The sequence below is a fragment of the Nomascus leucogenys genome, chromosome 2 (assembly GCF_006542625.1).
Source record: "Nomascus leucogenys isolate Asia chromosome 2, Asia_NLE_v1, whole genome shotgun sequence".
NCBI classification, from domain to species: Eukaryota; Metazoa; Chordata; class Mammalia; order Primates; family Hylobatidae; genus Nomascus; species Nomascus leucogenys.
The window spans coordinates 127,003,088-127,011,028 of NC_044382.1; the positions used below are offsets into that span (position 1 = coordinate 127,003,088).

Here is a 7,941-nt window from a genome sequence, read left to right on the forward strand (position 1 = left end):
AACCAACTTCACTGAGTAATGTGAACATTTTTAATAACTAAAAATGCATAGCATTTGCCTTTATAGAAAACTGAATATCACTAACATGTTGTTTCTTCCCGAACTATATAATCTTAATTCAAACCTAAAAGGGGCTTATTCACTGCTAGTGAAAATGTAAAATGGTAGTACTATGACAGTTTTTTAGAATTCAAATATATACCTACCTTTGGACCAAGCCCTTTTACTCCTCCTCAAAAGAAATGAAAATATATGTTCACACAAACACTTGTACTTAAATGTTCATAGTAATTTTATTTGCAATATCCTTCTCAGTGGGGGCTGCTACAACAAAAATGCCATATACTGCATGGCTTATAAACAACAGAAATTTATTCCTCACAGTTCTGGAGGATGGGAAGTCCAAGATTAAGCCACAGGCAGATTCAGACTTTGGTGAGGTCCCACTTCCTGGTTCATAGACAGATGGCCATCTTCTCATTGTTTCTTCATACAGCAGAAGAGGCAGAGGAACTCTCTGAGGCCTTTTTTATAAGGACAGTAATCCTATTCAAGAGGCCTCCCACCATATGACCTATCATCTCCAAAGGCCCCACCTCCCAACAAGCATGTAACCTATCATCTCCAAAGGCCCCACCTCCAAACACCATCACATTAAGGATTATTAGTTTTCAACATATGAATTTTGAGAAGACACAAACATTCAGCTTATAGCAACCTTAAAACTGGGGGAAAAATAAGAAATATTCATCAATAGATCAGTGGATAAAGAATATGGTATATCTATACAAATGGAATAATACCTGATAACAAAAGAGGAATTAACTACGAATAACTGCAACAATAGTGTTGAATCTCAAAATCGTTATGCTGGTGAAAGAAGCCAGACACACCATATAATTCCACACATAAAAAGTTCTAGAAAATGCAAACTAGCATATACTGACAGAGAACAGATCAGTGGTTGCAAAGAGCCAAGGGCAGAAGGGAGGTTATATGCAAAGTGGCTCAAGAAAACAGAGATGACAGAAATGTTCCACACATTGTGTAATACAAGTTTCACAAGGGTTATACATCTGTCAAATATCACCAAATTTTACCTCTTAAATATATGCAAGTTATACATACATTTGTATGTATGTAAGTTATACCTCCAAAAAGTCTTTTAAAAACCTAAATCGGGTGAGGGCCAGATATGGCAAAATAATCTTTTCTTATTTGAGAATAGGAAAGAATAAAAATTTAATAAAAGGTAATCAGTGGGTCCTGTCAAATAAAAAGCAAACTCAGACTTAGTAAGGAGAGACTTTGTTGGAAGTTGTAAGAGGAAAAGGGTCTCTTTCAATAGGAGAAGGGGAGCTATTGCAATAATAGGAACTCTTTGACCATAATACCAGCAAGCTTCTCAAGAGTTAGGTGAAATGAGTTTTTCTTTTATAGAGAGGAGTAAACTAGATTAGAAAGATTTAGATGTGGGCAAGTGGGATAAGAGAATGGAATTAAAGAATGTTTTACCCTGAAGCCAGCCTCCTCTCCAGAGCTGCTGTTGAAGAGGGGTTACATGCTGACTCAGACTGAGGATGGGCCAAGGTTCAGGGACCTGGGGGATAGACAGAATCTTAACCAAAGTGTGATTAACAAGCATTTTGTTCCCACTGATCATTAGTACAAACAAGTTTAGTTAATCATTTATGAGGCAAAGAGTGGGAATTTGGAGTCTGTTTCTGGCCTTGTCATAGGTAAACAAGGCAGTATACATGAGTTTTATCTAAATTATATGGGAAAGGGTGCTTCTTTGCAGCAAGGCCTTTCTGAAACACAAAAGAGTGGGGGATTTCTCTATCTTTGCTCTTTTCCAGGAGCACAGAACTTAGGTAAAATTCAACACTGTCGATTTCTTCTAAACAAGGCTGCCATGTTGCACAATTCTAGAAGGCATTTTATTCTTTCCCAGATAGGCATGTAAAGATATGATAATTAAGACTAATCAATTGAAAAAATAGATAACTCTTGAAGAGAATTTATTACAGTACATAGAAGAACCTAAAACATGATAAAAATTGTAATACCCATCAATGAAAAAAAATCACACATTATTAAAAGTATGACATTGCCGGGACGCCCACCTCACCCGTGCAAGGGTGGCGGGAGCCGTCGGGGATATGGGGATGAGCCACATGCTGGCCTCTTTCTTTGACCTGGACAACATGCTCATCAACATGGCCAGAGGGAGCAGGAGAGACCTGTTGGAGATGAGAAAGCTCTTACAATCAAAATATCATTTTAAGAAAATGCTGAAATCATCTGTGATATAGTTTAAGTTAAACTCGGAGGAATGTTTTCATCCTTATAGTACATGCATTACTGATCTAAGGACTTCAATTGGGAAGAAGCAGTCCAGGAAAAAAAGATGGTGCCGCCAATAGAAAATTGACTGAAGAATGTCACTTCCTTTGGAAATCTACATGTTTACAGCTGATGACACTAGCAGAAAATATCAAAGCCATGCTCACCGAACTTAGAAAGGAGGCCTGCCTATTTTTATTAAGGAATGGGGACAGACAGACCCAGAGGGAGAAAATTGAGGCTTGTGCCTGTCGGTCTTATTTCCACGCTATTGGAGGTGGACAGCAGAGAGAGAAGCCAGCACCATCCATATTTTATTACTGCTGCAATCTTCTCAAAGTACAACCTGAGGTCTGTGTGATGGTCAGTGATACGTTAGAAACCGACGTCCAAGGAGGCCTCAGTGCAGGATTGAAAGCAACAGTCTGGATCAATAAAAATGGAATAGTGTCACTGAAGTCCTCCCCCGTTCTGCATTACATGGTTTCTTCTGTGCTGGAGTTACCTGCTCTCTTACAAAGTATACACCACAAAGTCAGTATGTCCACTTAAAGCACATAGAAGGGCATGATTATGAACTTGAGAATCAATTTGCAGAGTTTGAACTAAGAAAAGTTAGGACATTCCACTTACTATAGTCCAGAATAATTTTACTTATGATTTAATGACCAATATTGCAAAGGTCCTCCCAACCCTATTGCTTTTCAGTTTTAACAAACACCCATGACTGGTATTTATATATGAAAATTCAGATTGCATTAATACAAAGTAGTATAGCCCAGAAAATGTGAGGAAATATATTATCTGTTAGTCTGTAACAGGGGATTTTTAAAAATAATTTTATTAATCTTTTAATATCTTGGCTGCACGATACCAAGCAGGCTAGCTTACACATGGATACACAAATGCCAGGTTTATCTTCTGGCTTAAAAATAGATATTTTTTAAAAATAGATTTTCTAAAACGCATAATAGATTTATCACAGCAACTGAATCTGGTTAATATGAAATAAGTTCTAAGTCACAGGCAAATCAAGGTATTTCATCATGAAATTATTTTGCATGTTTTTAAAACATAAAACGTATTTTTGCCTATTTTGGAGGTATACTTCCTTTTCTATTATGAATCTGATTTTTTTGCATGACCTTTTTTTTTTTTCAGAGGAGGACACAATTTTTTTTGTGGTGTGTGACAGATTCCTCCAGTTAAAAAATAAATAAATAAATAAAAGCTTAAAATCTACACATGGTGGCTGGGTTGAGTGAGGCGGCTCGCCTGAGCGTGGCTGGGCCCAGTCCTGGGCTGCAGCCGGGGCTGGGAATGCGGCACAGTGAGGCTGGGAGCCGGCCCTGAGCCAGCCCTGCGTGGGGGTAGCGGCCTCAGGGGGCGCCAGAGCTGGAGGCGGAAGCATGAAGTCAGGACTGAGCGGGTGAAGAGAACCTGGGCTGAGCAGACATGGCCACTTATCGCCAAGAAGGGCAGATGCAGCTGCCCCTAGCTGATGCCGTTCGTTCATGTCTCATCGATAATTTCTCATCTAGCATTTGCAAGGCTTGAGCCAAGCTGTGCCGTGGGACACTATCAGGGAGTTACTTGATCCTTCCCACCAGAAGAAACTTATGTAGGGAGATCAACACCAGCTAGTGTGCTTCTTTATAAAGCCTCAACGTATAGGACAGATTTCACATGCCCAGAGGCTGTTGAGGAGGCTTCGTGTGCGCTGCAGAGGCCACCTCTTTCTTTGTGGGCTGGATGGGTCCTTGAGTGTCCTCTCTTCACAAACTTCGTCATCTTCCTCATCTTTTTGAATACGATCATATTGGTGGTTGAAATAGAATTGCTGGGATCCACAGATACATAACTGTGGCCATTGAAGCTGACCTTGGAGGTGGCAACTCGGTTTATCTTGTTTATTTTCATCCTGGAGATCCTTCTTATGTGACTATCCTAGCTTTTCCCTTTTCTGGAAGAGTGTCTGGAATGTCTTTGACTTTGTTGTTACCGTGTTGTGTAGGCACTGATGAACTTGGAAGACAAAGCAATGGATGTCTTCAATATCCTTGGGCCCGGCAAAAGATAATGAAGGGAATTGTTGGAAATAGAGAATTCAAAACATAAATGTCTGTTCAGATAGAAAAAAATCTACACGTGGTCCTCATTTCTCACCTGTGCACAGTGAGCTTCTAGCTTCCTTGTAGTCTTTACCTCTCAAGGAAATGTTTTTACTATCTTTTCCCAGACACACAATGGGGTTGAGGGAGCTAGGCTGTCTTGCTGGAGATAAGTGCAAGCTACATGGCACCAAAAGTCATTTTTCTTCTGTGGATCCATAAAAGCAAAATTTCCTTGGTGCAGCCTAACCATGCAGCCCCCCTTCTGTCCTCTACTGACAGTGGTTTCACCCATATGATGAACCTAATAGAAAATTCGGTTTTGCTATGAGCCATTTCCAGAGTGCCATTTTAATACTTGAGTGACTCTTCTTAGAGTTACCATCTGCCTTAAATCTCCTGTTTTTCACATTTTTGAATATATCGTTGTTTTGCAGATTTCTGTATCTAATTCAGGGTTTACTTGGAGCTGAAGCAAGGCATCATCTTGCAACCAGAGAATTTTCTCTGGATGATTAGGCTGGACAATCTCATGATTACACTTAGCAAACTTGGAGTAAAGTGGTTGATAAAGAACAAAGGAGGTTTTTAAAGTGGTTAATAAATATAATTGGATTGGTTTTTGGTGGGTTTTTCTTTTAACTGTTGGATAATAAACTACTAAATAATTACAGCTGTTTGCGGTGGCTCACACCTGTAATCCTACCACTTTGGGAGGCCAAGGCGGGTGGATCACTTGAGGTCAGGAGTTCGAGGCCAGACTGGCCAACATAGTAAAACCCCATCTCTACTAAAAATACAAAAATTAGCCAGAAATCACTTGAACCCGGGAGGCAGAGATTGCAGTGAGCTGAGATCATGCCACTGCACTCCAGCCTGGGCAACAGAGCAAGACTACGTCTCAAAAAATGAAATAAACTCCTAATGGAAAACATTAGATTGTGTGTTTGGATGTATAGCTATGTCTCCAAGATTAATACTCAGAGAATCAAATTGTATATTGTACCTATCTGTGAACTTATTTCTTTAGCCAGTTGTTTTTCTCCCTAATGCCAAGAAACAGGTTTCTCTGCCTTGTGCGAATGCCCTTTTGTGTGTGCTGCTTACTCTTGATTTTTAAAAATGTGATTGTACCCTTGACTGTCCCAAGGCGTTGTTTCTATAACACTGAACATTTGTGAACAGAATATATTTGTAGTTCCAGATACAGTACCTATATGACTTTGATCATATTTTAGCTATTTAAAACTTAAGTTGGAGGATTTTGGCAAAAGTAGTTATATGGATGATTGCTCTAATAGACTGGTTGGCATGTGTGATGCTGCGGGCTCATTCTTTTAGCTGTCCCACAGGATGGATGTAGGCAGTGTCACATTCATTACGCTACGGATAAAGGCTCATCCCTTTTACATAGTGGTGACAAATCTCAACAAGGTAGTTCCTAGGATGTTAAGTGAGCAGTTCTTCAGCAAAAATGATGTAGGAGAAAAAAATGGAATTATTTAATTTCCTTGTCTTCACAGTTTGTATTCTACATAGTACAGTAAGACAATATTAAATTCCATTTGCACCCTTCCTTATGAAAGAACTTTGTGGTTATCTACCTTCTGAGTGGAATGTTACTGAAGATATTTTTAAATATTGAAATAAACCTATGATTTTATTACTAATTTTTTGTTTTAGACTAAGATCCCTTAAAATTAAAAAACGTTATAGCAGTGAAAAAAAAGTATGATGTTGGGAAAAAGGAATTTTTTGATAAAAAGTTAGAACTACACATGACATAAAAAAAAAAAACAGGTCACAGAGAAAAAGTTGAATTTAAAAACGATACCACCAGGCCAAGCATGGTGGCTCATGCCTGTAATTCTAGCACTTTGCGAGGCCAAGGACAGGGGAATCACTTGAGCTCAAGAGTTCGAGGCCAGTCTGGGCAACAAAGTGAGACCCCTCCATTCTATTTTAAAAATAATAAAAATAAGGGCCGGGCGCGGTGGCTCACGCCTGTAATCCCAGCACTTTGGGAGGCCGAGGCGGGTGGATCACGAGGTCAGGAGATTGAGACCATCCTGGCTAACATGGTGAAACCCCGTCTCTACTAAAAATACAAAAAATTAGCTGGGCACAGTGGCAGGCACCTGTAGTCCCAGCTACTCGGGAGGCTGAGGCAGGAGACTGGCGTGAACCCAGGAGGCGGAGCTTGCAGTGAGCCAATATCGCGCCACTGCACTCTGGCCTGGGAGAAATAGCAAGACTCCGTTTCAAAAATAAATAAATAAATAAAAATTAAAAAAAATAAAAACTTTAAAATGAAAAAAAAAATGGGCTGGGCATGGTGGCTCACACCTGTAATCCCAGCACTTTGGGAGGCCGAGGTGGGCGGATCACGAGGTCTGGAGCTCGAGATCATCCTGGCCAACATGGTGAAACCCCGTCTCTACTAAAAATACAAAAAATGAGCCAGGCATGGTAGCACGCACCTGTAGTCCCAGCTACTCAGGAGGCTGAGGCAGGAGAATTGCTTGAACCCAGGAGACGGAGGTTGCAGTGAGCCCAGATCATGCCACTGCACTCCAGCCTGGTGACAGAGCGAGACTCCATCTCGAAAAGAAAAAAAACAAAAGTGATATCATCTTTTGTAAATTCAGAGAAAATATACCTTAATATTTGTTTGATATCTCTACAGGAAAGGTCTTTATAAGCCGTAAAGGCAATGCAACAAAAGCATAAATGAAAAATGTTTATTTGATTAATAAAACCATAAAACATCTATATGCCAAGACCAATGTAAACAAAATTTTAAAACACCTAATAAAATCTACTACTAAACCAGGCATTGTGGGTCATATTTGTAATCCCAGCACTTTGGGAGACCGAAGTGGGATGATCACTTGAGCCCAGGAGTTCAAGACAAGCCTGGGCAACAGGGCAAGACCCCATCTCTATTTTTAGTAAATTTTTATTAAAAAGAACTTTTTAAAAATCCACTACTACACTCCCACCCATAAGGAGCAGATATATCTTTAACTTGGAAGTGGTTGCTGATACGGAGGAAGAAAAGATTTGGAGAAGTTATATCATGAGACCATTGAGCACAGACCTGATAACCAACGAATGTGCACAGGTATGACCAAAAACCTATTAAAATGCTGATTTACAGTATACCCTGCCTGGAGCCCCATTTTTCCTACTTTTGATGCAGCACCAAAGAGGTAGGGTTAGCACAGAAGGAGGCCTCTAGAACCCTGATCCAGCCCTGCTATTTGCATCCATTACAATTGGTCAAATGAGTCCTATGTGGTACTGATTCTTAAATATGTTAATATTACCTTTGATTGTATAGATATCACTCAAGAGCATTTTTAGGACCAGTAGGAAGAACCATCTCCTCCTCCTCTTCCTTCCTCCCATTCGTGCTATGATAGAGCTATGGTAAAGAAGTTTACTTTTGTAATTACCTGGAGGGATGAGAAAGAAGATTATT

At 39.9% G+C, this 7,941-nt stretch overlaps 2 pseudogenes; both read left to right on the forward strand.

Annotated features, from left to right (window-relative positions):
• The first annotated feature begins 2,162 nt into the window (after positions 1-2,162).
• LOC100600347 lies at positions 2,163-2,898 on the forward strand (annotated as a pseudogene).
• A 903-nt stretch (positions 2,899-3,801) lies between these two features.
• On the forward strand, positions 3,802-4,367 carry LOC100589690 (annotated as a pseudogene).
• The last annotated feature ends 3,574 nt before the right edge of the window (positions 4,368-7,941 follow it).